The 27,058-nt window shown below is 46.1% G+C and overlaps 19 non-coding genes across 19 annotated transcripts; all 19 read left to right on the top strand.

Annotated features, from left to right (window-relative positions):
- Nucleotides 1-9,898: 9,898 nt before the first annotated feature.
- Nucleotides 9,899-9,970, top strand: trnae-cuc (transfer RNA glutamic acid (anticodon CUC)). Its single transcript has one exon. It is a non-coding gene; the product is annotated as a tRNA-Glu (tRNA).
- An 876-nt stretch (nt 9,971-10,846) lies between these two features.
- trnae-uuc (transfer RNA glutamic acid (anticodon UUC)) lies at nt 10,847-10,918 on the top strand. The gene has a single exon. It is a non-coding gene; the product is annotated as a tRNA-Glu (tRNA).
- Nucleotides 10,919-11,787: 869 nt separating this feature from the next.
- trnae-cuc (transfer RNA glutamic acid (anticodon CUC)) lies at nt 11,788-11,859 on the top strand. Its single transcript has one exon. It is a non-coding gene; the product is annotated as a tRNA-Glu (tRNA).
- An 876-nt stretch (nt 11,860-12,735) lies between these two features.
- On the top strand, nt 12,736-12,807 carry trnae-uuc (transfer RNA glutamic acid (anticodon UUC)). The gene has a single exon. It is a non-coding gene; the product is annotated as a tRNA-Glu (tRNA).
- Nucleotides 12,808-13,676: 869 nt separating this feature from the next.
- trnae-cuc (transfer RNA glutamic acid (anticodon CUC)) lies at nt 13,677-13,748 on the top strand. The gene has a single exon. It is a non-coding gene; the product is annotated as a tRNA-Glu (tRNA).
- Nucleotides 13,749-14,633: 885 nt separating this feature from the next.
- On the top strand, nt 14,634-14,705 carry trnae-uuc (transfer RNA glutamic acid (anticodon UUC)). Its single transcript has one exon. It is a non-coding gene; the product is annotated as a tRNA-Glu (tRNA).
- Nucleotides 14,706-15,572: 867 nt separating this feature from the next.
- trnae-cuc (transfer RNA glutamic acid (anticodon CUC)) lies at nt 15,573-15,644 on the top strand. The gene has a single exon. It is a non-coding gene; the product is annotated as a tRNA-Glu (tRNA).
- An 885-nt stretch (nt 15,645-16,529) lies between these two features.
- On the top strand, nt 16,530-16,601 carry trnae-uuc (transfer RNA glutamic acid (anticodon UUC)). The gene has a single exon. It is a non-coding gene; the product is annotated as a tRNA-Glu (tRNA).
- An 869-nt stretch (nt 16,602-17,470) lies between these two features.
- Nucleotides 17,471-17,542, top strand: trnae-cuc (transfer RNA glutamic acid (anticodon CUC)). Its single transcript has one exon. It is a non-coding gene; the product is annotated as a tRNA-Glu (tRNA).
- An 885-nt stretch (nt 17,543-18,427) lies between these two features.
- Nucleotides 18,428-18,499, top strand: trnae-uuc (transfer RNA glutamic acid (anticodon UUC)). The gene has a single exon. It is a non-coding gene; the product is annotated as a tRNA-Glu (tRNA).
- An 867-nt stretch (nt 18,500-19,366) lies between these two features.
- trnae-cuc (transfer RNA glutamic acid (anticodon CUC)) lies at nt 19,367-19,438 on the top strand. The gene has a single exon. It is a non-coding gene; the product is annotated as a tRNA-Glu (tRNA).
- Nucleotides 19,439-20,326: 888 nt separating this feature from the next.
- On the top strand, nt 20,327-20,398 carry trnae-cuc (transfer RNA glutamic acid (anticodon CUC)). Its single transcript has one exon. It is a non-coding gene; the product is annotated as a tRNA-Glu (tRNA).
- Nucleotides 20,399-21,283: 885 nt separating this feature from the next.
- Nucleotides 21,284-21,355, top strand: trnae-uuc (transfer RNA glutamic acid (anticodon UUC)). Its single transcript has one exon. It is a non-coding gene; the product is annotated as a tRNA-Glu (tRNA).
- An 869-nt stretch (nt 21,356-22,224) lies between these two features.
- Nucleotides 22,225-22,296, top strand: trnae-cuc (transfer RNA glutamic acid (anticodon CUC)). Its single transcript has one exon. It is a non-coding gene; the product is annotated as a tRNA-Glu (tRNA).
- Nucleotides 22,297-23,181: 885 nt separating this feature from the next.
- On the top strand, nt 23,182-23,253 carry trnae-uuc (transfer RNA glutamic acid (anticodon UUC)). Its single transcript has one exon. It is a non-coding gene; the product is annotated as a tRNA-Glu (tRNA).
- An 869-nt stretch (nt 23,254-24,122) lies between these two features.
- Nucleotides 24,123-24,194, top strand: trnae-cuc (transfer RNA glutamic acid (anticodon CUC)). Its single transcript has one exon. It is a non-coding gene; the product is annotated as a tRNA-Glu (tRNA).
- Nucleotides 24,195-25,079: 885 nt separating this feature from the next.
- trnae-uuc (transfer RNA glutamic acid (anticodon UUC)) lies at nt 25,080-25,151 on the top strand. Its single transcript has one exon. It is a non-coding gene; the product is annotated as a tRNA-Glu (tRNA).
- Nucleotides 25,152-26,020: 869 nt separating this feature from the next.
- On the top strand, nt 26,021-26,092 carry trnae-cuc (transfer RNA glutamic acid (anticodon CUC)). Its single transcript has one exon. It is a non-coding gene; the product is annotated as a tRNA-Glu (tRNA).
- Nucleotides 26,093-26,977: 885 nt separating this feature from the next.
- Nucleotides 26,978-27,049, top strand: trnae-uuc (transfer RNA glutamic acid (anticodon UUC)). Its single transcript has one exon. It is a non-coding gene; the product is annotated as a tRNA-Glu (tRNA).
- The last annotated feature ends 9 nt before the right edge of the window (nt 27,050-27,058 follow it).

The raw sequence follows: 27,058 nt of genomic DNA on the forward strand, positions 1-27,058 counted from the left end.
GGGGAGGGGACTGTGTCTGATTTTTGGGGGAGGGGACTGTGTCTGATTTTTGGGGGAGGGGACTGTGTCAGATTTTTGGAGGAGGAGACTGTGTCAGATTTTTGGGGGGAGGGGACTGTGTCAGATTTTTGGGGGAGGGGACTGTGTCTGATTTTGGGGGGAGGGGACTGTGTCAGATTTTTGGAGGAGGGGACTGTGTCTGATTTTTGGGGGAGGGGACTGTGTCTGATTTTGGGGGGAGGGGACTGTGTCAGATTTTTGGAGGAGGGGACTGTGTCAGATTTTTGGAGGAGGGGACTGTGTCTGATTTTTGGGGGAGGGGACTGTGTCTGATTTTTGGGGGAGGGGACTGTGTCTGATTTTTGGGGGAGGGGACTGTGTCAGATTTTTGGGGGAGGGGACTGTGTCAGATTTTTGGAGGAGGGGACTGTGTCAGATTTTTGGAGGAGTGGACTGTGTCTGATTTTTGGGGGAGGGGACTGTGTCTGATTTTTGGGGGAGGGGTCTGTGTCAGATTGTGGGGGAGGGGACTGTGTCAGATTTTTGGAGGAGGGGACTGTGTCAGATTTTTGGAGGAGGGGACTGTGTCTGATTTTTGGGGGAGGGGACTGTGTCTGATTTTTGGGGGAGGGGACTGTGTCTGATTTTTGGAGGAGGGGACTGTGTCTGATTTTTGGGGGAGGGGACTGTGTCAGATTTTTGGAGGAGGGGACTGTGTCTGATTTTTGGGGGAGGGGACTGTGTCTGATTTTTGGAGGAGGGGACTGTGTCTGATTTTTGGGGGAGGGGACTGTGTCTGATTTTTGGAGGAGGGGACTGTGTCTGATTTTTGGGGGAGGGGACTGTGTCTGATTTTTGGGGGAGGGGACTGTGTCTGATTTTTGGAGGAGGGGACTGTGTCTGATTTTTGGGGGAGGGGACTGTGTCTGATTTTTGGAGGAGGGGACTGTGTCTGATTTTTGGGGGAGGGGACTGTGTCTGATTTTTGGGGGAGGGGACTGTGTCTGATTTTTGGAGGAGGGGACTGTGTCTGATTTTTGGGGGAGGGGACTGTGTCTGATTTTTGGGGGAGGGGACTGTGTCTGATTTTTGGGGGAGGGGTCTGTGTCAGATTGTGGGGGAGGGGACTGTGTCAGATTTTTGGAGGAGGGGACTGTGTCAGATTTTTGGAGGAGGGGACTGTGTCTGATTTTTGCGGGAGGGGACTGTGTCTGATTTTTGGAGGAGGGGACTGTGTCTGATTTTTGGAGGAGGGGACTGTGTCTGATTTTTGCGGGAGGGGACTGTGTCTGATTTTTGGGGGAGGGGACTGTGTCAGATTTTTGGGGGAGGGGACTGTGTCTGATTTTTGGAGGAGGGGACTGTGTCTGATTTTTGGAGGAGGGGACTGTGTCTGATTTTTGGGGGAGGGGACTGTGTCTGATTTTTGGAGGAGGGGACTGTGTCTGATTTTTGGAGGAGGGGACTGTGTCAGATTTTTGGGGGAGGGGACTGTGTCTGATTTTTGGAGGAGGGGACTGTGTCTGATTTTTGGAGGAGGGGACTGTGTCTGATTTTTGGAGGAGGGGACTGTGTCAGATTGTGGGGGGAGGGGACTGTGTCAGATTGTGGGGGGAGGGGACTGTGTCTGATTTTTGGGGGAGGGGACTGTGTCTGATCCTATTCATTCAATTCGGTGGGATCTGATAATATGCGTTTAATTCGCTGGGATCTGATCCCATGCCTTTAATTCGATGTGATTTGATCCCATTCAATTAATTCTCTGGGATATGATCCCATGCCTTTAATTAACTGGAATCTGATCCCATTCATTTAATTTGCTGAGATCTGATTCCAACCATCTAATTGGCTGCGATCTCATCCCATGCTTTTAATTCGCTGGGATCTGATCCCATGTTTTTAACTCACTGGGTTTTGATCCCATTCCATAATTTTCTGCGATCTGATCACATTCCTTTAATTCTCTGGAATCTGATCCCATTCCTTTAATTCACTGGGAGCTGATCCCATTCCTTTAATTCACTGGGATCTGATCCCATTCCTTTCGGCCGTACTGTGCTCAGTGGATTGGAATACAGTTACTGAGCCAGCAGTAACTGGATGAAACACCAGTTCCAAAACATTGACGGGACGAATGGGCTAGAATGTAAATCTAATTATCACGATGTGAGGGAAAATCACTGATAACGTGACCTCCTCTTCAAGACATTTTATAAGCATCCTGACTTTGCAGGGCACGACACAGGTTTTCCCCTCCCTCACCGGCTCCCGAGCAACGTTAACTTTTAGCACACCACAAAACTCAGTTTGTTGATATAAGAACATAAGAACATCAGAAATAGGAGCAGGAGTAGGCCATATGGCCCCTCGAACCTGCTTCACCATTCAATCAGATCATGGCTCAGCTTCGACCTCAACTCCACTTTCCCGCCCGATTCTCATATCGCTTGATTCCACTAGAGTCCAAAATCTATTCATCTCAGCCGTGAAAATATTCAATAATCTGCACCCAAAGGCAAATCAGGACAAGGAAAAGAAACGGACCAAACACTTCCCACAAGGCCCAAGAGACAAGCTGGCGGGTGGAAAGTGACGAGTTATTTGAAGAATGAAGAGGCGCTTAAAAGAGATCAACTTACAAGGTGGTAGTTTACAAGGGGGCAGTTTACACGAGAGCAGGTTCCAAGGGATCAGTTTACAAGGGGGCAGTTTACACGAGAGCAGGTTACAAGGGATCAGTTTACAAGGGGGCAGTTTACACGAGAGCAGGTTACAAGGGATCAGTTTACAAGGGGGCAGTTTACACGAGAGCAGGTTACAAGGGATCAGTTTACAAGGGGGCAGTTTACACGAGAGCAGCTTGCAAGGGATCAGTTTACAAGGGGGCAGTTTACACGAGAGCAGGTTACAAGGGATCAGTTTACAAGGGGGCAGTTTACACGAGAGCAGGTTACAAGGGATCAGTTTACAAGGGGGCAGTTTACACGAGAGCAGGTTACAAGGGATCAGTTTACAAGGGGGCAGTTTACACGAGAGCAGGTTACAAGGGATCAGTTTACAAGGGGGCAGTTTACACGAGAGCAGCTTGCAAGGGATCAGTTTACAAGGGGCTGTTTAAAAGAGAGCAGTTTAAAAGGGATCAGTTTACAGGGATCAGTTTACAATGGATCAGTTTACAAAGGGTCAGTTTACAATGGGGCAGTTTACGAGTGATCAGTTTACAAGGGGGCAATTTACAAGGAGGCAGTTTACAACGGGGCAGTTTAAAAGGGGACAGTTTACAAGGGAACAGTTTACAAGACGCAGTTTACAAGGGATCTGTTTACAAGAGATCAGCTTACAAGGCATCATTTTACAAGGAGGCAGTTTTTAAGGCACCAGTTTATAAGGGAAGAGTTTACAAGGGAACAGTTTACAAGGGATCAGTTTACAAGGGAACAGTTTATAAGGGATCAGTTTACAAGGGATCAGTTTACAAGGGAACAATTTATAAGGGGAAAGTTTACAAGGGATCAGTTGACAAGGGAACGGTTTATAAGGGATCAGTTTACAAGGGAACAGTTTATAAGGGGACAGTTTACAAGGGATCAGTTTACAAGGGGGTAATTTACAAGGGAGCAGTTTACAAGGGAGCATTATACAAGGGATCAAGTTACAAGTGGGCAGTTTACAAGGGACCAATTTACAAGGGATCAGTTTACAAGGGACCAGTTTATAAGGGAGCAGTTTACAACGGATCCATTTACAAAGGGGCGGTTTGCAAGGGATCATTTTACAAGGGGACAGTTTACAAGGGAGCAGCTGCCAAGAGGGCAGTTTAAAAGGGAGCAGTTTACAAGGGTTGAGTTTAAAAGGGACGTTATCATAAATGACCAGGACACTTATGATAAAGTGAGCATTACCCATGAATGCCAACCTGAGCAGTGATACCTGGTAAAGATAGGAGGGTGGCTCCATGTTAGAGGTGTGTTTGGGAAACAAGTACTGTGTCCACCACGGTCAGTAGCATACTGCTAATCTACCCTAATCTGATAGACATTCCATCTCAAAAGCCAGGCCATCAATCAAAAGCTAGCAGGATCCTGATCCTGAAGGTTCACCTTACTGTTTGGATCTAGCAGCCGTGAATAACAATCAATTAGATCTGTTTGTGCTGGAAGCCAGAGTGTGTTCCCTTGCAGTGCCCACCCTTCTCGCCCTGAGTACCACTCGGACTGTGTCCAGCAGTGTGTGGAGTACGTCCGAATGAAGAATGAAGATTCCATAAGAAAGGTAGAGTCATAGAACCACAGAAAGTTACGGCATAGAAGGACGTCATTCGGCCCATTGCGTCCGTGCCGGCAGAAAAAGAGCTCTCCAGCTTAATCCCACTTTCCAGCACATGGTCCGTAGCCCTGTAGGTTACGGCATTTCAAGTGTGCATCCAATTACTTTGCCAATGATTTGAGGGTTTCTGCCTCCACCACTCTTTCAGGCAGTGAGTTCCAGACCTCCACCACCCTCTGGGTAAAAAAAAAATTCTCCTCAGCTGCCGTCTAATCCGCAGACCAATTACTTTAAAGCTATGCCCCCTGATCACTGACCCCTCTACTAAGGGAAAAAGGTCCTCCCTATCCACTCTATCTAGTCCCATCATAATTTTACATACCTAAATTAAATCTCCCAATTAGCCTCCTTTGTTCCAAAGAAAACAGCCCCAGCCTATCCAATCTTTTCTCATAGCTAAAATTCTCAAGCCCTGGCAACATCCTCGTAAATCTTCTCTGTAGCCTCTCTAGTGCAATCACATATTTCCTGTAATGTAGTGACGAGAACTGTACGCAGTACTCAAGCTGTGGACTAACCAATGTTTTATACATTTCCAGCATAACCTCCCTGCTCTAATATTCTATGCCACGGCTAATAAAGGGAAGTATTCCGTATGCCTTTTTAACCAGCTTATCGACTTGTCCTGCTACTTTCAGGATCTGTGGACATGCACTCCAAGGTCCCTTTTGTTTCTCAATATCCTACCATTTATTGTGTACTCCCTTACCTTGTTTGACCTCCCCAAATGCATTACCTCACACTTCCCTGGATTGAATTCTATTTGCCACTTTTCTGCCCACCTGACCAGTCCATCGATATCGTCTTGCAGACTATAGCTTTCCTCCTCACTACCAAACTCACAGCCAATTTTTATATCGTCTGCAAACTTCTTGATCAAGCCCCCCACATTCAAGTCCAAATCATTAATATATACCACAAAAAGCAAGGGACCTAGTACTGAGCCTTGTGGTAACCCACTGGAAACAGCCTTCCAATCACGAAAAAACCCATCAACCATTACCCTTTGTTCTTACCACTGAGCCAATTCTGGAGCAACTAGCCCCTTTCCCTTGGATTCCATGGGCTTTTACTTTGTTAACCAGTCTGCCATGTGGGACCTTGTCAAAAGCCTTGCAAAAATCCATGTACACTACATCGTATATGTTACCCTGATCAACCCTCCTTGTTAAGTGCACAAAAAATTGAATCAAATTATTTAGACACAAACTTCCCTTAACAAATCCATGCTGAATGTCCTTGATTAACCTGTGCCTTTCTAAATGGCGATTATGCTGTCCCTCAGAATCGATTCCAATTATTTGCCCACCATCGAGGTTACACTCACTGGTTTTTAATTACTCGGTCTTTCTGTTTCTCGCTTTTTAAACAACCGTACAACATTAGCATTCCTGCAATCCTCTGGCCGAGCCAGTGAGGATTGGAAAGTGATAGTCAAAGCCTCCGTTATTTCCTCCCTTGCTTCTCTTAACAGCCTGAAATGCATTCCATCCGGGCCTGGCGGTTTATCTACTTTCATAAATGCTAAACCCCTTAATACTTCCTCTCTCACTATGTTAATCCCATCCATTATTTCACACTCATTCTTAATTTCAATCTCTGCATCATTCCCTGTTTTTGTGAAGAAACATGCAAAGTATTAATTGAGAACCATACCCATATCTTCCATCTCCACACATATGTTAACTTTTCGATCTCTAATAGACCTTATAGGGTCTTCAAAAGACTTGGTGTTCTCCCGTGGACTCCTCAAGTCAGACTGGCAGCATTCAAAACCGGAGTGCCTGAGAAGCACGGTTTGTGAGGCCAGGAAAGGTTTAACGAGAATCACGTTCTGCTGTAATTTTCTACAGCATTCTGGAGATCAGGCAATCCTGAACAACATAATCTAGAAACAAAAGAATGAGAGACTATCCCAGTCTCCACCCTGACTGCCTGAGGTCCTTTAGCAGATTGGTGATTGTCCAGTAATGTGAGCAAGTTGATTGATTTGTTAACTCCCCAACTCCTGATGATATTCTGGACTACCTACGTGTGGATCATCCACTCGTCAGGGTGGATTACAAGTTAGCTGAGTGTGCCGACTGTTTTATTGTCCATCCCGACCAAAATTGGCACCAAGAATATCAACCCATGCTTCAAGCACCAATGGGAAGTAACGTGTCATGTTGACAGAGGTACCGGGTCTGGGCCCCTCCCTGTTTGTAGGCGCTCCGGACTACTGTCAAATTGTGTGTCTGGAGGCGCAGTGACTTACGCCGCATCAAGTCTGAAGGTATATAATGTCTTATTGTAGCATTCAAACCTTGAGCCTGTTGAAATGCCAAGTGAACTCATCCATATCGATTGGCCTAGAAGTCCATTGATCCTGAATGTAGCCTCCCACCCATATCGAAGCTGAACAGCCTGATGGCTGCAGCACCAATACCTGGAGAACACTGTGATCTCAGGACCAGCAGCTCTAGTTCAGATGCTGTGACAAAGGAGGCCTGTGGAAACTTAATTGATGGAGCAAGGCTTAACTGGTGAAATATCCCCAACAGTTCGTCCTTCTGGAGGAAGAAGATGACTATGACTATCACTCACTCGCTCTCAGTGTGGATGGTCGAAGATACTGATCTCAACTGCCAGTTTGCCCATTAGTAGCTGGTTGCTTTGATGGTCAAACCAAACTACATTATGAAAACATGAAGGCTCAAGGAGCTAATGCATTGGATGCTCACTAATTCTGGTCTCCTAGGCCCAAGTGTCCCGAGTGATCCATTTCCACATGGAAGTAGTAGAAATGGCTCATCCATCCACATCTGTGGTGGGCTATCAAAGGCAGGAATCACTGCTTGGAGAGGGAGAGCTGGAGAGGGCCTTGAAGGTTACTTGTTGCGTGCTCCCTGCTTTCCAGGTCCTAATCTGGAAAGACGGGCTAACATGACACAAAGACATTGCAGTCCGGCGAAAGCTTTGAAAAGACTGCTGTCCCTGAAAGGGCCTGTAGATGGGGTGGGCTCAGCTACAAAGTGAGACAGTGTCTCCTTGCATGCCAATCCGGGAATGCCTGAAAGTTCTGCTGGAGATGCTTGTACCCTGAAGCAGCTCCTCCACTCGCTCGCCACAGAAGCCCTCAGCATCTAAGGGCATCTGCAGTGGTTGTTGCTGCAGTTACTGAAGGAACTCCAAGATGCGCAGCCAAGCTAAGTGGTGATACAAGATCCACTGGACGATAGACCCTGCTCCTTTATTAATGGCAGCCACACAACCTGCTGCTGCAGTGATGCTCTCTGAAAGTGGTCCTCACTCTGTGGCAGGGATTGCTCCCTCAATTCACCTGTGAGGCATTATCCTGCAATAAGTAAAGCTGGCCACTATGGATTTGGTGGTGGAGAACACGAATATGCGTCAAACACTGAAGGAAGCTCCGCCAAACCCACATGTCCCACTATTTGGATTGTGGTGGGTGGAACAGGACCAGTTTCCTGAGCGATGACTTTCCCTCTGATGCTTTCACGACTGAAGTTCAGCAGTTGGATCAATGAACTGAAAAGTGTGAAGCAGGTTGGCGGAGGCACTATAGACGCTGTCTACATTGGCCACAACCGGAGGGTGCTGATCAAGACCGACCAAACGGCCCTGGAGTTTGGTAGATCGCATCCAGCAAAGGTCGATGGCTGAGACCTTTGCAAGACCCCAATAAAGACTCAATTCTCCAGGTGCAGGGACTTCCAGAACCTCCAGTTTCAGACTCTGCGTCACACATGTGTTGAATACATGAATAAGCCTCAGTGACTGGAGGTTGTGGTCGGACTCAGGCTCCCAACTGGACTTCCGAAGGTGGGAAGCCGCCAAGCAGCTTCTGTGGGCTGAACCGACAGAGAAGGTTCATAACGGGATGCAACCAACAGAGTACCCTTTGTCGTCCAGTACTTCCCCGGAGCGGAGAAACTACGCCATGTTCTCCGCAGCCTTCAACATGTCATCAATGACGACGAACACCTCGCTATGGCCATCCCCACACCTCCACTACTCGCCTTCAAACAGCCACCCAACCTCAAACCGACCATCGTTCGCAGCAAATTACCCAGCTTTCAAGAGAACAGCGTCCACGACACCACACAACCCTGCCACGGTAACCTCTGCAAAACATGCCAGATCATCGACACAGATACCACCATCACACGAGAGGACACCACCCACCAGGTGCATGGTTCATACTCCTGTGACTCGGCCAACGTTGTCTACCTCATACGTTTCAGGAAAGGATGACCCAGAGCATGGTACATTGGCGAGACCATGCAGACGCTGCGACAACGGATGAACGGACACCGCGCAACAATCGCCAAACAGGAGGGTTCCCTCCCAGTCGGGGAACACTTCAGCAGTCATGGACATTCATCCACCGACCTTCGGGCAAGCGTACTCCAAGGCGGCCTTCGAGACACACGACAACGCAAAATCGTCGAGCAGAAATTGATAGCCAAGTTCCGCACCCATGAGGACGGCCTCAACCGGGATCTTGGGTTCATGTCACGCTACACGTTACCCCACCAGCGAACAAATGTTATCTGTTTTTAATATAACGGGTCAGTTGCTGTCTTTTCTATGTTTCTACCTCTCTATCTCTGTTTATTTTTTTTATTTATTTTTTTGGTGATTTGTATATTCTGAGACCTTGCAGGTAACAACTGTCTGTCTGCACACTGATTGCCTTGGCAACGGGCAGTTGAAAAAACTGTCTGTAATCATCAAGCCATGTTCTGTGAATTATAAATGCGATTTCATTTCGAGGATTTCATTTCGTTCACCTGAGGAAGGAGGAAGCCTCCGAAAGCTTGCGAATTTAAAATAAAATTGTTGGACTATAACTTGGTGTTGTAAAATTGTTTACATTTCTTTAAAATGTGTTGACACTGATCAAAGTTTGTGGGAAGATTTTTTTTGCCATTTCTCCCAAGATTCGGAAAAGACCTGTTGCTTGTCACTTTAATTGTCGCCAACCTTTAACTGTAGCTCACAGTGTCAGAACAGTAACTGTTCTCATTAGCCATTTATGTCTCTCCTGGCACGACATCTCCTGAACAACACCAACTAATCACAGCACGTCTTTCTTCAAATTGAATTCCAGTGTAAAAAATGAGCGTTTTCAAAGCTAAGGAAGATGTGCAAGATTGGAAGGAGTGTGCGACTGGAGATAATGGGCCTGAGGCAGTGAGAACATCTCTTGAACATTATCAGTACCTGAAAGGAGGGAGATGAGATCTTTGAGTTTATTTCTCCTGGCATCAGCAAAACCCATCGTCCCTCAATGCCCAACATCTTTCATCCATTTCGAGTGCATGCCTACCCGAACTTGGTGCTGTCATTGTCTGAACCAGTGATTTATGTTGTTCGATGACCGTCACAAGCACGATGGGCAGAATGGCCTCCCACTGTGCCGTGAATGTTCTCTGTTCCAATGTGCTAAAAGAAAATGCCATTTTGGGTGAGCAGCTTTTTTTTGGATCGAAAGAGACCTGAATTTCAAAGGGACAATTAGGAAAGAAAAGGTTGGACTCCTCTCTCGCATGCATCAGCCGTAGCTTCCCTGGTGGTCTAGTGGTTAGGATTCGGCGCTCTCACCGCCGCGGCCCGGGTTCGATTCCCGGTCAGGGAAGATTGCTTTCTTGGTGCTCGTCGTTCTGGTGCCAACGAATGTCCCATCACTGAGCCCAATGCTTGCTCCTGATCAACATTAGCTTTTTCGCCAACATAAATGCTAATCGAGCAGCGGGCAGCCGATCATTCTTTATTCTAACAAGCCATTAGAGCGACACTTTCATGCCTTCTGTAAAATGCCTACATTTCTTTAAAATGTGTTGACGCTGATCAAAGTTTGTGGGAAGATTTTTGTTGCCATTTCTCCCAAGATTCGGAAAAGACCTGTTGCTTGTCACTTTAATTGTCGCCAACCTTTAACTGTAGCTCACAGTGTCAGAACAGTAACTGTTCTCATTAGCCATTTATGTCTCTCCTGGCACGACATCTCCTTAACAACACCAACTAATCACAGCACCTCTTTCTTCAAATTGAATTCCAGTGTAAAAAATGAGCGTTTTCAAAGCTAAGGAAGATGTGCAAGATTGGAAGGAGTGTGCGACTGGAGATAATGGGCCTGAGGCAGTGAGAACATCTCTTGAACATTATCAGTACCTGAAAGGAGGGAGATGAGATCTTTGAGTTTATTTCTCCTGGCATCAGCAAAACCCATCGTCCCTCAATGCCCAACATCTTTCATCCATTTCGAGTGCATGCCGACCCGAACTTGGTGCTGTCATTGTCTGAACAAGTGTTTCATGTTCTTCGATGACCGTCGCAGACACGATGGGCCGAATGGTCTCCTTCTGTGCCCTGAATGTTCTGTGTTTCTATGTACGAAAAGAAAATGCCATTTTGGCCGAGCAGCTTGTTTGGGGAGAAAGGGACGTGAAATGCAGAGACAAATAGGAAAAAGAGGCTTGGACTGATGGCCTGCAAGATCGTGCCATGTGCTTCCCTGGTGGTCTAGTGGTTAGGATTCGGCGCTTTCACCGCCGCGGCCCGTGTTCGATTCCCGGTCAGGGAACGTTATTTGCAAAGTGCTGTTCGTTCTGATGCCAGTGATTGCTCCTGATCGCTATCAGTTTTACACTGCTGTGGTTGCAACAAGGGGCTGCCCATCATTCCTTTATCTCACAACCCATTAGAGTGACACACAATGTACTTTCTTGCCTTCTGTAAAATGCCAGTATTTATTTTTAAAGAGTCGTGACGCTGATCAAAGTTTGTGGGAAGGTTTTTGTTGCCATTTCTAACAGATTTGGAAAAGATCTGCTGCCTGACACTCTAATTGTCGCCAACCTTTAACTATAGCTCACAGTGTCAGCACAGTCACTGTTTTTTTAGACTTTTATGTCTCTTCTGCCACTACATCTCCTTAACAACACCAGCTGATCACAGCACCGCTTTCTTCAAAATGAGGCCCAGTGTAAAAAAAAATGCACGGTTTCAAAGCGAAGGGAGGTGTGCAAAATTGGAAGGAGTGTGCGACTGGATATAATGGGCCTGAGGCAGTGAGAACATCTCTTGAGCATAAAGACATTCAGTATCTGAAAGAAGCAGGCTGATGAGCTCTTTCAGTTTATTTATCCTGGCATCTGCAAAACCCATCGTCTCTCAAAGTCCATCATCTTTCATCCATTTTGTGTGCATGCCTACCCGAACTTGGTGCTGTCATTGTCTGAACCAGTGATTTATGTTGTTCGATGACCGTCACAAGCACGATGGGCCGAATGGCCTCCCACTGTGCCGTGAATGTTCTCTGTTCCAATGTGCTAAAAGAAAATGCCATTTTGGGTGAGCAGCTTTTTTTTGGATCGAAAGAGACCTGAATTTCAAAGGGACAATTAGGAAAGAAAAGGTTGGACTCCTCTCTCGCATGCATCAGCTGTAGCTTCCCTGGTGGTCTAGTGGTTAGGATTCGGCGCTCTCACCGCCGCGGCCCGGGTTCGATTCCCGGTCAGGGAAGATTGCTTTCTTGGTGCTCGTCGTTCTGGTGCCAACGAATGTCCCATCACTGAGCCCAATGCTTGCTCCTGATCAACATTAGCTTTTTCGCCAACATAAATGCTAATCGAGCAGCGGGCAGCCGATCATTCTTTATTCTAACAAGCCATTAGAGCGACACTTTCATGCCTTCTGTAAAATGCCTACATTTCTTTAAAATGTGTTGACGCTGATCAAAGTTTGTGGGAAGATTTTTGTTGCCATTTCTCCCAAGATTCGGAAAAGACCTGTTGCTTGTCACTTTAATTGTCGCCAACCTTTAACTGTAGCTCACAGTGTCAGAACAGTAACTGTTCTCATTAGCCATTTATGTCTCTCCTGGCACGACATCTCCTTAACAACACCAACTAATCACAGCACCTCTTTCTTCAAATTGAATTCCAGTGTAAAAAATGAGCGTTTTCAAAGCTAAGGAAGATGTGCAAGATTGGAAGGAGTGTGCGACTGGAGATAATGGGCCTGAGGCAGTGAGAACATCTCTTGAACATTATCAGTACCTGAAAGGAGGGAGATGAGATCTTTGAGTTTATTTCTCCTGGCATCAGCAAAACCCATCGTCCCTCAATGCCCAACATCTTTCATCCATTTCGAGTGCATGCCGACCCGAACTTGGTGCTGTCATTGTCTGAACAAGTGTTTCATGTTCTTCGATGACCGTCGCAGACACGATGGGCCGAATGGTCTCCTTCTGTGCCCTGAATGTTCTGTGTTTCTATGTACGAAAAGAAAATGCCATTTTGGCCGAGCAGCTTGTTTGGGGAGAAAGGGACGTGAAATGCAGAGACAAATAGGAAAAAGAGGCTTGGACTGATGGCCTGCAAGATCGTGCCATGTGCTTCCCTGGTGGTCTAGTGGTTAGGATTCGGCGCTTTCACCGCCGCAGCCCGGGTTCGATTCCCGGTCAGGGAACGTTATTTGCAAAGTGCTGTTCGTTCTGATGCCAGTGATTGCTCCTGATCGCTATCAGTTTTACACTGCTGTGGTTGCAACAAGGGGCTGCCCATCATTCCTTTATCTCACAACCCATTAGAGTGACACACAATGTACTTTCTTGCCTTCTGTAAAATGCCAGTATTTATTTTTAAAGAGTCGTGACGCTGATCAAAGTTTGTGGGAAGGTTTTTGTTGCCATTTCTAACAGATTTGGAAAAGATCTGCTGCCTGACACTCTAATTGTCGCCAACCTTTAACTATAGCTCACAGTGTCAGCACAGTCACTGTTTTTTTAGACTTTTATGTCTCTTCTGCCACTACATCTCCTTAACAACACCAGCTGATCACAGCACCGCTTTCTTCAAAATGAGGCCCAGTGTAAAAAAAAATGCACGGTTTCAAAGCGAAGGGAGGTGTGCAAAATTGGAAGGAGTGTGCGACTGGATATAATGGGCCTGAGGCAGTGAGAACATCTCTTGAGCATAAAGACATTCAGTATCTGAAAGAAGCAGGCTGATGAGCTCTTTCAGTTTATTTATCCTGGCATCTGCAAAACCCCTCGTCTCTCAAAGTCCATCATCTTTCATCCATTTTGTGTGCATGCCTACCCGAACTTGGTGCTGTCATTGTCTGAACCAGTGTTTTATGTTGTTCGATGACCGTCACAAACACGATGGGCCGAATGGCCTCCCACTGTGCCGTGAATGTTCTATGTTCCAATGTGCTAAAAGAAAATGACATTTTGGGCGAGCAGCTTTTTTTTGGATCGAAAGAGACCAGAATTTCAAAGGGACAAATAGGAAAGAAAAGGTTGGACTCCTCTCTCGCATGCATCAGCCGTAGCTTCCCTGGTGGTCTAGTGGTTAGGATTCGGCGCTCTCACCGCCGCGGCCCGGGTTCGATTCCCGGTCAGGGAAGATTGCTTTCTTGGTGCTCGTCGTTCTGGTGCCAACGAATGTCCCATCACAGAGCCCAATGCTTGCTCCTGATCAACATGAGCTTTTTCGCCAACATAAATGCTAATCGAGCAGCGGGCAGCCGATCATTCTTTAATCTAACAAGCCATTAGAGCGACATACAATGCACTTTCATGCCTTCTGTAAAATGCCTACATTTCTTTAAAATGTGTTGACGCTGATCAAAGTTTGTGGGAAGATTTTTGTTGCCATTTCTCCCAAGATTCGGAAAAGACCTGTTGCTTGTCACTTTAATTGTCGCCAACCTTTAACTGTAGCTCACAGTGTCAGAACAGTAACTGTTCTCATTAGCCATTTATGTCTCTCCTGGCACGACATCTCCTTAACAACAGCAACTAATCACAGCACCTCTTTCTTCAAATTGAATTCCAGTGTAAAAAATGAGCGTTTTCAAAGCTAAGGAAGATGTGCAAGATTGGAAGGAGTGTGCGACTGGAGATAATGGGCCTGAGGCAGTGAGAACATCTCTTGAACATTATCAGTACCTGAAAGGAGGGAGATGAGATCTTTGAGTTTATTTCTCCTGGCATCAGCAAAACCCATCGTCCCTCAATGCCCAACATCTTTCATCCATTTCGAGTGCATGCCGACCCGAACTTGGTGCTGTCATTGTCTGAACAAGTGTTTCATGTTCTTCGATGACCGTCGCAGACACGATGGGCCGAATGGCCTCCTTCTGTGCCCTGAATGTTCTGTGTTTCTATGTACGAAAAGAAAATGCCATTTTGGCCGAGCAGCTTGTTTGGGGAGAAAGGGACGTGAAATGCAGAGACAAATAGGAAAAAGAGGCTTGGACTGATGGCCTGCAAGATCGTGCCATGTGCTTCCCTGGTGGTCTAGTGGTTAGTATTCGGCGCTTTCACCACCGTGGCCCGGGTTCGATTCCCGGTCAGGGAACGTTATTTGCAAAGTGCTGTTCGTTCTGATGCCAGTGATTGCTCCTGATCGCTATCAGTTTTACACTGCTGTGGTTGCAACAAGGGGCTGCCCATCATTCCTTTATCTCACAACCCATAAGAGTGACACACAATGTACTTTCTTGCCTTCTGTAAAATGCCAGTATTTATTTTTAAAGAGTCGTGACGCTGATCAAAGTTTGTGGGAAGGTTTTTGTTGGCATTTCCAACAGATTTGGAAAAGATCTGCTGCCTGACACTCTAATTGTCGCCAACCTTTAACGAAAGCTCACAGTGTCAGAACAGTCACTGTTTTTTAGACTTTTATGTCTCTTCTGCCACTACATCTCCTTAACAACACCAGCTGATCACAGCACCGCTTTCTTCAAAATGAGGCCCAGTGTAAAAAAAAATGCACGGTTTCAAAGCGAAGGGAGGTGTGCAAGATTGGAATGAGTGTGCGACTGGATATAATGGGCCTGAGGCAGTGAGAACATCTCTTGAGCATAAAGACATTCAGTATCTGAAAGAAGCAGGCTGATGAGCTCTTTCAGTTTATTTATCCTGGCATCTGCAAAACCCATCGTCTCTCAAAGTCCATCATCTTTCATCCATTTTGTGTGCATGCCGACCCGAACTTGGTGCTGTCATTGTCTGAACCAGTGTTTTATGTTGTTCGATGACCGTCACAAACACGATGGGCCGAATGGCCTCCCACTGTGCCGTGAATGTTCTATGTTCCAATGTGCTAAAAGAAAATGCCATTTTGGGCGAGCAGCTTTTTTTGGATCGAAAGAGACCTGAATTTCAAAGGGACAATTAGGAAAGAAAAGGTTGGACTCCTCTCTCGCATGCATCAGCCGTAGCTTCCCTGGTGGTCTAGTGGTTAGGATTCGGCGCTCTCACCGCCGCGACCCGGGTTCGATTCCCGGTCAAGGAAGATTGCTTTCTTGGTGCTCGTCGTTCTGGTGCCAACGAATGTCCCATCACTGAGCCCAATGCTTGCTCCTGATCAACATGAGCTTTTTCGCCAACATAAATGCTAATCGAGCAGCGGGCAGCCGATCATTCTTTAATCTAACAAGCCATTAGAGCGACATACAATGCACTTTCATGCCTTCTGTAAAATGCCTACATTTCTTTAAAATGTGTTGACGCTGATCAAAGTTTGTGGGAAGATTTTTGTTGCCATTTCTCCCAAGATTCGGAAAAGACCTGTTGCTTGTCACTTTAATTGTCGCCAACCTTTAACTGTAGCTCACAGTGTCAGAACAGTAACTGTTCTCATTAGCCATTTATGTCTCTCCTGGCACGACATCTCCTTAACAACACCAACTGATCACAGCACCTCTTTCTTCAAATTGAATTCCAGTGTAAAAAATGAGCGTTTTCAAAGCTGAGGAAGATGTGCAAGATTGGAAGGAGTGTGCGACTGGAGATAATGGGCCTGAGGCCGTGAGAACATCTCTTGAACATTATCAGTACCTGAAAGGAGGGAGATGAGATCTTTGAGTTTATTTCTCCTGGCATCAGCAAAACCCATCGTCCCTCAATGCCCAACATCTTTCATCCATTTCGAGTGCATGCCGACCCGAACTTGGTGCTGTCATTGTCTGAACAAGTGTTTCATGTTCTTCGATGACCGTCGCAGACACGATGGGCCGAATGGCCTCCTTCTGTGCCCTGAATGTTCTGTGTTTCTATGTACGAAAAGAAAATGCCATTTTGGCCGAGCAGCTTGTTTGGGGAGAAAGGGACGTGAAATGAAGAGACAAATAGGAAAAAGAGGCTTGGACTGATGGCCTGCAAGATCATGCCATGTGCTTCCCTGGTGGTCTAGTGGTTAGGATTCGGCGCTTTCACCGCCGCGGCCCGTGTTTGATTCCCGGTCAGGGAACGTTATTTGCAAAGTGCTGTTCGTTCTGATGCCAGTGATTGCTCCTGATCGCTATCAGTTTTACACTGCTGTGGTTGCAACAAGGGGCTGCCCATCATTCCTTTATCTCACAACCCATTAGAGTGACACACAATGTACTTTCTTGCCTTCTGTAAAATGCCAGTATTTATTTTAAAAGAGTCGTGATGCTGATCAAAGTTTGTGGGAAGGTTTTTGTTGCCATTTCTAACAGATTTGGAAAAGATCTGCTGCCTGACACTCTAATTGTCGCCAACCTTTAACTATAGCTCACAGTGTCAGCACAGTCACTGTTTTTTTAGACTTTTATGTCTCTTCTGCCACTACATCTCCTTAACAACACCAGCTGATCACAGCACCGCTTTCTTCAAAATGAGGCCCAGTGTAAAAAAAAATGCACGGTTTCAAAGCGAAGGGAGGTGTGCAAGATTGGAAGGAGTGTGCGACTGGATATAATGGGCCTGAGGCAGTGAGAACATCTCTTGAGCATAAAGACATTCAGTATCTGAAAGAAGCAGGCTGATGAGCTCTTTCAGTTTATTTATCCTGGCATCTGCAAAACCCCTCGTCTCTCAAAGTCCATCATCTTTCATCCATTTTGTGTGCATGCCTACCCGAACTTGGTGCTGTCATTGTCTGAACCAGTGTTTTATGTTGTTCGATGACCGTCACAAACACGATGGGCCGAATGGCCTCCCACTGTGCCGTGAATGTTCTATGTTCCAATGTGCTAAAAGAAAATGACATTTTGGGCGAGCAGCTTTTTTTTGGATCGAAAGAGACCAGAATTTCAAAGGGACAAATAGGAAAGAAAAGGTTGGACTCCTCTCTCGCATGCATCAGCCGTAGCTTCCCTGGTGGTCTAGTGGTTAGGATTCGGCGCTCTCACCGCCGCGGCCCGGGTTCGATTCCCGGTCAGGGAAGATTGCTTTCTTGGTGCTCGTCGTTCTGGTGCCAACGAATGTCCCATCACAGAGCCCAATGCTTGCTCCTGATCAACATGAGCTTTTTCGCCAACATAAATGCTAATCGAGCAGCGGGCAGCCGATCATTCTTTAATCTAACAAGCCATTAGAGCGACATACAATGCACTTTCATGCCTTCTGTAAAATGCCTACATTTCTTTAAAATGTGTTGACGCTGATCAAAGTTTGTGGGAAGATTTTTGTTGCCATTTCTCCCAAGATTCGGAAAAGACCTGTTGCTTGTCACTTTAATTGTCGCCAACCTTTAACTGTAGCTCACAGTGTCAGAACAGTAACTGTTCTCATTAGCCATTTATGTCTCTCCTGGCACGACATCTCCTTAACAACAGCAACTAATCACAGCACCTCTTTCTTCAAATTGAATTCCAGTGTAAAAAATGAGCGTTTTCAAAGCTAAGGAAGATGTGCAAGATTGGAAGGAGTGTGCGACTGGAGATAATGGGCCTGAGGCAGTGAGAACATCTCTTGAACATTATCAGTACCTGAAAGGAGGGAGATGAGATCTTTGAGTTTATTTCTCCTGGCATCAGCAAAACCCATCGTCCCTCAATGCCCAACATCTTTCATCCATTTCGAGTGCATGCCGACCCGAACTTGGTGCTGTCATTGTCTGAACAAGTGTTTCATGTTCTTCGATGACCGTCGCAGACACGATGGGCCGAATGGCCTCCTTCTGTGCCCTGAATGTTCTGTGTTTCTATGTACGAAAAGAAAATGCCATTTTGGCCGAGCAGCTTGTTTGGGGAGAAAGGGACGTGAAATGCAGAGACAAATAGGAAAAAGAGGCTTGGACTGATGGCCTGCAAGATCGTGCCATGTGCTTCCCTGGTGGTCTAGTGGTTAGTATTCGGCGCTTTCACCACCGTGGCCCGGGTTCGATTCCCGGTCAGGGAACGTTATTTGCAAAGTGCTGTTCGTTCTGATGCCAGTGATTGCTCCTGATCGCTATCAGTTTTACACTGCTGTGGTTGCAACAAGGGGCTGCCCATCATTCCTTTATCTCACAACCCATAAGAGTGACACACAATGTACTTTCTTGCCTTCTGTAAAATGCCAGTATTTATTTTTAAAGAGTCGTGACGCTGATCAAAGTTTGTGGGAAGGTTTTTGTTGGCATTTCCAACAGATTTGGAAAAGATCTGCTGCCTGACACTCTAATTGTCGCCAACCTTTAACGAAAGCTCACAGTGTCAGAACAGTCACTGTTTTTTAGACTTTTATGTCTCTTCTGCCACTACATCTCCTTAACAACACCAGCTGATCACAGCACCGCTTTCTTCAAAATGAGGCCCAGTGTAAAAAAAAATGCACGGTTTCAAAGCGAAGGGAGGTGTGCAAGATTGGAATGAGTGTGCGACTGGATATAATGGGCCTGAGGCAGTGAGAACATCTCTTGAGCATAAAGACATTCAGTATCTGAAAGAAGCAGGCTGATGAGCTCTTTCAGTTTATTTATCCTGGCATCTGCAAAACCCATCGTCTCTCAAAGTCCATCATCTTTCATCCATTTTGTGTGCATGCCTACCCGAACTTGGTGCTGTCATTGTCTGAACCAGTGTTTTATGTTGTTCGATGACCGTCACAAACACGATGGGCCGAATGGCCTCCCACTGTGCCGTGAATGTTCTATGTTCCAATGTGCTAAAAGAAAATGCCATTTTGGGCGAGCAGCTTTTTTTGGATCGAAAGAGACCTGAATTTCAAAGGGACAATTAGGAAAGAAAAGGTTGGACTCCTCTCTCGCATGCATCAGCCGTAGCTTCCCTGGTGGTCTAGTGGTTAGGATTCGGCGCTCTCACCGCCGCGACCCGGGTTCGATTCCCGGTCAAGGAAGATTGCTTTCTTGGTGCTCGTCGTTCTGGTGCCAACGAATGTCCCATCACTGAGCCCAATGCTTGCTCCTGATCAACATGAGCTTTTTCGCCAACATAAATGCTAATCGAGCAGCGGGCAGCCGATCATTCTTTAATCTAACAAGCCATTAGAGCGACATACAATGCACTTTCATGCCTTCTGTAAAATGCCTACATTTCTTTAAAATGTGTTGACGCTGATCAAAGTTTGTGGGAAGATTTTTGTTGCCATTTCTCCCAAGATTCGGAAAAGACCTGTTGCTTGTCACTTTAATTGTCGCCAACCTTTAACTGTAGCTCACAGTGTCAGAACAGTAACTGTTCTCATTAGCCATTTATGTCTCTCCTGGCACGACATCTCCTTAACAACACCAACTGATCACAGCACCTCTTTCTTCAAATTGAATTCCAGTGTAAAAAATGAGCGTTTTCAAAGCTGAGGAAGATGTGCAAGATTGGAAGGAGTGTGCGACTGGAGATAATGGGCCTGAGGCCGTGAGAACATCTCTTGAACATTATCAGTACCTGAAAGGAGGGAGATGAGATCTTTGAGTTTATTTCTCCTGGCATCAGCAAAACCCATCGTCCCTCAATGCCCAACATCTTTCATCCATTTCGAGTGCATGCCGACCCGAACTTGGTGCTGTCATTGTCTGAACCAGTGTTTTATGTTGTTCGATGACCGTCACAAACACGATGGGCCGAATGGCCTCCCACTGTGCCGTGAATGTTCTATATTCCAATGTGCTAAAAGAAAATGCCATTTTGGGCGAGCAGCTTTTTTTTGGATCGAAAGAGACCTGAATTTCAAAGGGACAATTAGGAAAGAAAAGGTTGGACTCCTCTCTCGCATGCATCAGCTGTAGCTTCCCTGGTGGTCTAGTGGTTAGGATTCGGCGCTCTCACCGCCGCGGCCCGGGTTCGATTCCCGGTCAGGGAAGATTGCTTTCTTGGTGCTCGTCGTTCTGGTGCCAACGAATGTCCCATCACTGAGCCCAATGCTTGCTCCTGATCAACTTTAGCTTTTTCGCCAACATAAATGCTAATCGAGCAGCGGGCAGCCGATCATTCTTTAATCTAACAAGCCATTAGAGCGACATACAATGCACTTTCATGCCTTCTGTAAAATGCCTACATTTCTTTAAAATGTGTTGACGCTGATCAAAGTTTGTGGGAAGATTTTTTTTGCCATTTCTCCCAAGATTCGGAAAAGACCTTTTGCTTGTCACTTTAATTGTTGCCAACCTTTAACTGTAGCTCACAGAGTCAGAACAGTAAATGTTCTCATTAGCCATTTATGTCTCTCCTGGCACGACATCTCCTTAACAACACCAACGAATCACAGCACCTCTTTCTTCAAATTGAATTCCAGTGTAAAAAATGAGCGTTTTCAAAGCTAAGGAAGATGTGCAAGATTGGAAGGAGTGTGCGACTGGAGATAATGGGCCTGAGGCAGTGAGAACATCTCTTGAACATTATCAGTACCTGAAAGGAGGGAGATGAGATCTTTGAGTTTATTTCTCCTGGCATCAGCAAAACCCATCGTCCCTCAATGCCCAACATCTTTCATCCATTTTGAGTGCATGCCGACCCGAACTTGGTGCTGTCATTGTCTGAACAAGTGTTTCATGTTCTTCGATGACCGTCGCAGACACGATGGGCCGAATGGCCTCCTTCTGTGCCCTGAATGTTCTGTGTTTCTCTGTACGAAAAGAAAATGCCATTTTGGACGAGCAGCTTGTTTGGGGAGAAAGGGACGTGAAATGCAGAGACAAAAAGGAAAAAGAGGCTTGGACTGATGGCCTGCAAGATCGTGCCATGCGCTTCCCTGGTAGTCTAGTGGTTAGGATTCGGCGCTTTCACCGCCACGGCCCGGGTTCGATTCCCGGTCAGGGAACGTTATTTGCAAAGTGCTGTTCGTTCTGATGCCAGTGATTGCTCCTGATCGCTATCAGTTTTACACTGCTGTGGTTGCAACAAGGGGCTGCCCATCATTCCTTTATCTCACAACCCATTAGAGTGACACACAATGTACTTTCTTGCCTTCTGTAAAATGCCAGTATTTATTTTTAAAGAGTCGTGACGCTGATCAAAGTTTGTGGGCAGGTTTTTGTTGCCATTTCTAACAGATTTGGAAAAGATCTGCTGCCTGACACTCTAATTGTCGCCAACCTTTAACTATAGCTCACAGTGTCAGCACAGTCACTGTTTTTTTAGACTTTTATGTCTCTTCTGCCACTACATCTCCTTAACAACACCAGCTGATCACAGCACCGCTTTCTTCAAAATGAGGCCCAGTGTAAAAAAAAATGCACGGTTTCAAAGCGAAGGGAGGTGTGCAAGATTGGAAGGAGTGTGCGACTGGATATAATGGGCCTGAGGCAGTGAGAACATCTCTTGAGCATAAAGACATTCAGTATCTGAAAGAAGCAGGCTGATGAGCTCTTTCAGTTTATTTATCCTGGCATCTGCAAAACCCATCGTCTCTCAAAGTCCATCATCTTTCATCCATTTTGTGTGCATGCCTACCCGAACTTGGTGCTGTCATTGTCTGAACCAGTGTTTTATGTTGTTCGATGACCGTCACAAACACGATGGGCCGAATGGCCTCCCACTGTGCCGTGAATGTTCTATGTTCCAATGTGCTAAAAGAAAATGCCATTTTGGGCGAGCAGCTTTTTTTTGGATCGAAAGAGACCTGAATTTCAAAGGGACAATTAGGAAAGAAAAGGTTGGACTCCTCTCTCGCATACATCAGCCGTAGCTTCCCTGGTGGTCTAGTGGTTAGGATTCGGCGCTCTCACCGCCGCGGCCCGGGTTCGATTCCCGGTCAGGGAAGATTGCTTTCTTGGTGCTCGTTGTTCTGGTGCCAACGAATGTCCCATCACTGAGCCCAATGCTTGCTCCTGATCAACATTAGCTTTTTCGCCAACATAAATGCTAATCGAGCAGCGGGCAGCCGATCATTCTTTAATCTAACAAGCCATTAGAGCGACATACAATGCACTTTCATGCCTTCTGTAAAATGCCTACATTTCTTTAAAATGTGTTGACGCTGATCAAAGTTTGTGGGAAGATTTTTGTTGCCATTTCTCCCAAGATTCGGAAAAGACCTGTTGCTTGTCACTTTAATTGTCGCCAACCTTCAACTGTAGCTCACAGTGTCAGAACAGTAACTGTTCTCATTAGCCATTTATGTCTCTCCTGGCACGACATCTCCTTAACAACACCAACTAATCACAGCACCTCTTTCTTCAAATTGAATTCCAGTGTAAAAAATGAGCGTTTTCAAAGCTAAGGAAGATGTGCAAGATTGGAAGGAGTGTGCGACTGGAGATAATGGGCCTGTGGCAGTGAGAACATCTCTTGAACATTATCAGTACCTGAAAGGAGGGAGATGAGATCTTTGAGTTTACTTCTCCTGGCATCAGCAAAACCCATCGTCCCTCAATGCCCAACATCTTTCATCCATTTCGAGTGCATGCCGACCCGAATTTGGTGCTGTCATTGTCTGAACAAGTGTTTCATGTTCTTCAATGACCGTCGCAGACACGATGGGCCGAATGGCCTCCTTCTGTGCCCTGAATGTTCTGTGTTTCCATGTACGAAAAGAAAATGCCATTTTGGCCGAGCAGCTTGTTTGGGGAGAAAGGGACGTGAAATGCAGAGACAAATAGGAAAAAGAGGCTTGGACTGATGGCCTGCAAGATCATGCCATGTGCTTCCCTGGTGGTCTAGTGGTTAGGATTCGGCGCTTTCACCGCCGCGGCCCGGGTTCGATTCCCGGTCAGGGAACGTTAGTTGCAAAGTGCTGTTCGTTCTGATGCCAGTGATTGCTCCTGATCGCTATCAGTTTTACACTGCTGTGGTTGCAACAAGGGGCTGCCCATCATTCCTTTATCTCACAACCCATTAGAGTGACACACAATGTACTTTCTTGCCTTCTGTAAAATGCCAGTATTTATTTTTAAAGAGTCGTGACGCTGATCAAAGTTTGTGGGAAGGTTTTTGTTGCCATTTCTAACAGATTTGGAAAAGATCTGCTGCCTGACACTCTAATTGTCGCCAACCTTTAACTATAGCTCACAGTGTCAGAACAGTCACTGATTTTTTAGACTTTTATGTCTCTTCTGCCACTACATCTCCTTAACAACACCAGCTGATCACAGCACCGCTTTCTTCAAAATGAGGCCCAGTGTAAAAAAAAATGCACGGTTTCAAAGCGAAGGGAGGTGTGCAAGATTGGAAGGAGTGTGCGACTGGATATAATGGGCCTGAGGCAGTGAGAACATCTCTTGAGCATAAAGACATTCAGTATCTGAAAGAAGCAGGCTGATGAGCTCTTTCAGTTTATTTATCCTGGCATCTGCAAAACCCATCGTCTCTCAAAGTCCATCATCTTTCATCCATTTTGTGTGCATGCCGACCCGAACTTGGTGCTGTCATTGTCTGAACCAGTGTTTTATGTTGTTCGATGACCGTCACAAACACGATGGGCCGAATGGCCTCCCACTGTGCCGTGAATGTTCTATGTTCCAATGTGCTAAAAGAAAATGCCATTTTGGGCGAGCAGCTTTTTTTTGGATCGAAAGAGACCTGAATTTCAAAGGGACAATTAGGAAAGAAAAGGTTGGACTCCTCTCTCGCTTGCATCAGCTGTAGCTTCCCTGGTGGTCTAGTGGTTAGGATTCGGCGCTCTCACCGCCGCGGCCCGGGTTCGATTCCCGGTCAGGGAAGATTGCTTTCTTGGTGCTCGTCGTTCTGGTGCCAACGAATGTCCCATCACTGAGCCCAATGCTTGCTCCTGATCAACATTAGCTTTTTCGCCAACATAAATGCTAATCGAGCAGCGGGCAGCCGATCATTCTTTAATCTAACAAGCCATTAGAGCGACATACAATGCACTTTCATGCCTTCTGTAAAATGCCTACATTTCTTTAAAATGTGTTGACGCTGATCAAAGTTTGTGGGAAGATTTTTGTTGCCATTTCTCCCAAGATTCGGAAAAGACCTGTTGCTTGTCACTTTAATTGTCGCCAACCTTTAACTGTAGCTCACAGTGTCAGAACAGTAACTGTTCTCATTAGCCATTTATGTCTCTCCTGGCACAATATCTCCTTAACAACACCAACTAATCACAGCACCTCTTTCTTCAAATTGAATTCCAGTGTAAAAAATGAGCGTTTTCAAAGCTAAGGAAGATGTGCAAGATTGGAAGGAGTGTGCGACTGGAGATAATGGGCCTGAGGCAGTGAGAACATCTCTTGAACATTATCAGTACCTGAAAGGAGGGAGATGAGATCTTTGAGTTTATTTCTCCTGGCATCAGCAAAACCCATCGTCCCTCAATGCCCAACATCTTTCATCCATTTCGAGTGCATGCCGACCCGAACTTGGTGCTGTCATTGTCTGAACAAGTGTTTCATGTTCTTCGATGACCGTCGCAGACACGATGGGCCGAATGGCCTCCTTCTGTGCCCTGAATGTTCTGTGTTTCTATGTACGAAAAGAAAATGCCATTTTGGCCGAGCAGCTTGTTTGGGGAGAAAGGGACGTGAAATGCAGAGACAAATAGGAAAAAGAGGCTTGGACTGATGGCCTGCAAGATCGTGCCATGTGCTTCCCTGGTGGTCTAGTGGTTAGGATTCGGCGCTTTCACCGCCGCGGCCCGGGTTCGATTCCCGGTCAGGGAACGTTATTTGCAAAGTGCTGTTCGTTCTGATGCCAGTGATTGCTCCTGATCGCTATCAGTTTTACACTGCTGTGGTTGCAACAAGGGGCTGCCCATCATTCCTTTATCTCACAACCCATTAGAGTGACACACAATGTACTTTCTTGCCTTCTGTAAAATGCCAGTATTTATTTTTAAAGAGTCGTGACGCTGATCAAAGTTTGTGGGAAGGTTTTTGTTGCCATTTCTAACAGATTTGGAAAAGATCTGCTGCCTGACACTCTAATTGTCGCCAACCTTTAACTATAGCTCACAGTGTCAGCACAGTCACTGTTTTTTTAGACTTTTATGTCTCTTCTGCCACTACATCTCCTTAACAACACCAGCTGATCACAGCACCGCTTTCTTCAAAATGAGGCCCAGTGTAAAAAAAAATGCACGGTTTCAAAGCGAAGGGAGGTGTGCAAGATTGGAATGAGTGTGCGACTGGATATAATGGGCCTGAGGCAGTGAGAACATCTCTTGAGCATAAAGACATTCAGTATCTGAAAGAAGCAGGCTGATGAGCTCTTTCAGTTTATTTATCCTGGCATCTGCAAAACCCATCGTCTCTCAAAGTCCATCATCTTTCATCCATTTTGTGTGCATGCCGACCCGAACTTGGTGCTGTCATTGTCTGAACCAGTGTTTTATGTTGTTCGATGACCGTCACAAACACGATGGGCCGAATGGCCTCCCACTATGCCGTGAATGTTCTATGTTCCAATGTGCTAAAAGAAAATGCCATTTTGGGCGAGCAGCTTTTTTTTGGATCGAAAGAGACCTGAATTTCAAAGGGACAATTAGGAAAGAAAAGGTTGGACTCCTCTCTCGCTTGCATCAGCCGTAGCTTCCCTGGTGGTCTAGTGGTTAGGATTCGGCGCTCTCACCGCCGCGGCCCGGGTTCGATTCCCGGTCAGGGAAGATTGCTTTCTTGGTGCTCGTCGTTCTGGTGCCAACGAATGTCCCATCACTGAGCCCAATGCTTGCTCCTGATCAACATTAGCTTTTTCGCCAACATAAATGCTAATCGAGCAGCGGGCAGCCGATCATTCTTTAATCTAACAAGCCATTAGAGCGACATACAATGCACTTTCATGCCTTCTGTAAAATGCCTACATTTCTTTAAAATGTGTTGACGCTGATCAAAGTTTGTGGGAAGATTTTTGTTGCCATTTCTCCCAAGATTCGGAAAAGACCTGTTGCTTGTCACTTTAATTGTCGCCAACCTTTAACTGTAGCTCACAGTGTCAGAACAGTAACTGTTCTCATTAGCCATTTATGTCTCTCCTGGCACAATATCTCCTTAACAACACCAACTAATCACAGCACCTCTTTCTTCAAATTGAATTCCAGTGTAAAAAATGAGCGTTTTCAAAGCTAAGGAAGATGTGCAAGATTGGAAGGAGTGTGCGACTGGAGATAATGGGCCTGAGGCAGTGAGAACATCTCTTGAACATTATCAGTACCTGAAAGGAGGGAGATGAGATCTTTGAGTTTATTTCTCCTGGCATCAGCAAAACCCATCGTCCCTCAATGCCCAACATCTTTCATCCATTTCGAGTGCATGCCGACCCGAACTTGGTGCTGTCATTGTCTGAACAAGTGTTTCATGTTCTTCGATGACCGTCGCAGACACGATGGGCCGAATGGCCTCCTTCTGTGCCCTGAATGTTCTGTGTTTCTATGTACGAAAAGAAAATGCCATTTTGGCCGAGCAGCTTGTTTGGGGAGAAAGGGACGTGAAATGCAGAGACAAATAGGAAAAAGAGGCTTGGACTGATGGCCTGCAAGATCGTGCCATGTGCTTCCCTGGTGGTCTAGTGGTTAGGATTCGGCGCTTTCACCGCCGCGGCCCGGGTTCGATTCCCGGTCAGGGAACGTTATTTG

Source organism: Heptranchias perlo, unplaced genomic scaffold (assembly GCF_035084215.1).
Source record: "Heptranchias perlo isolate sHepPer1 unplaced genomic scaffold, sHepPer1.hap1 HAP1_SCAFFOLD_230, whole genome shotgun sequence".
In the NCBI taxonomy this organism is placed as follows: domain Eukaryota; kingdom Metazoa; phylum Chordata; class Chondrichthyes; order Hexanchiformes; family Hexanchidae; genus Heptranchias; species Heptranchias perlo.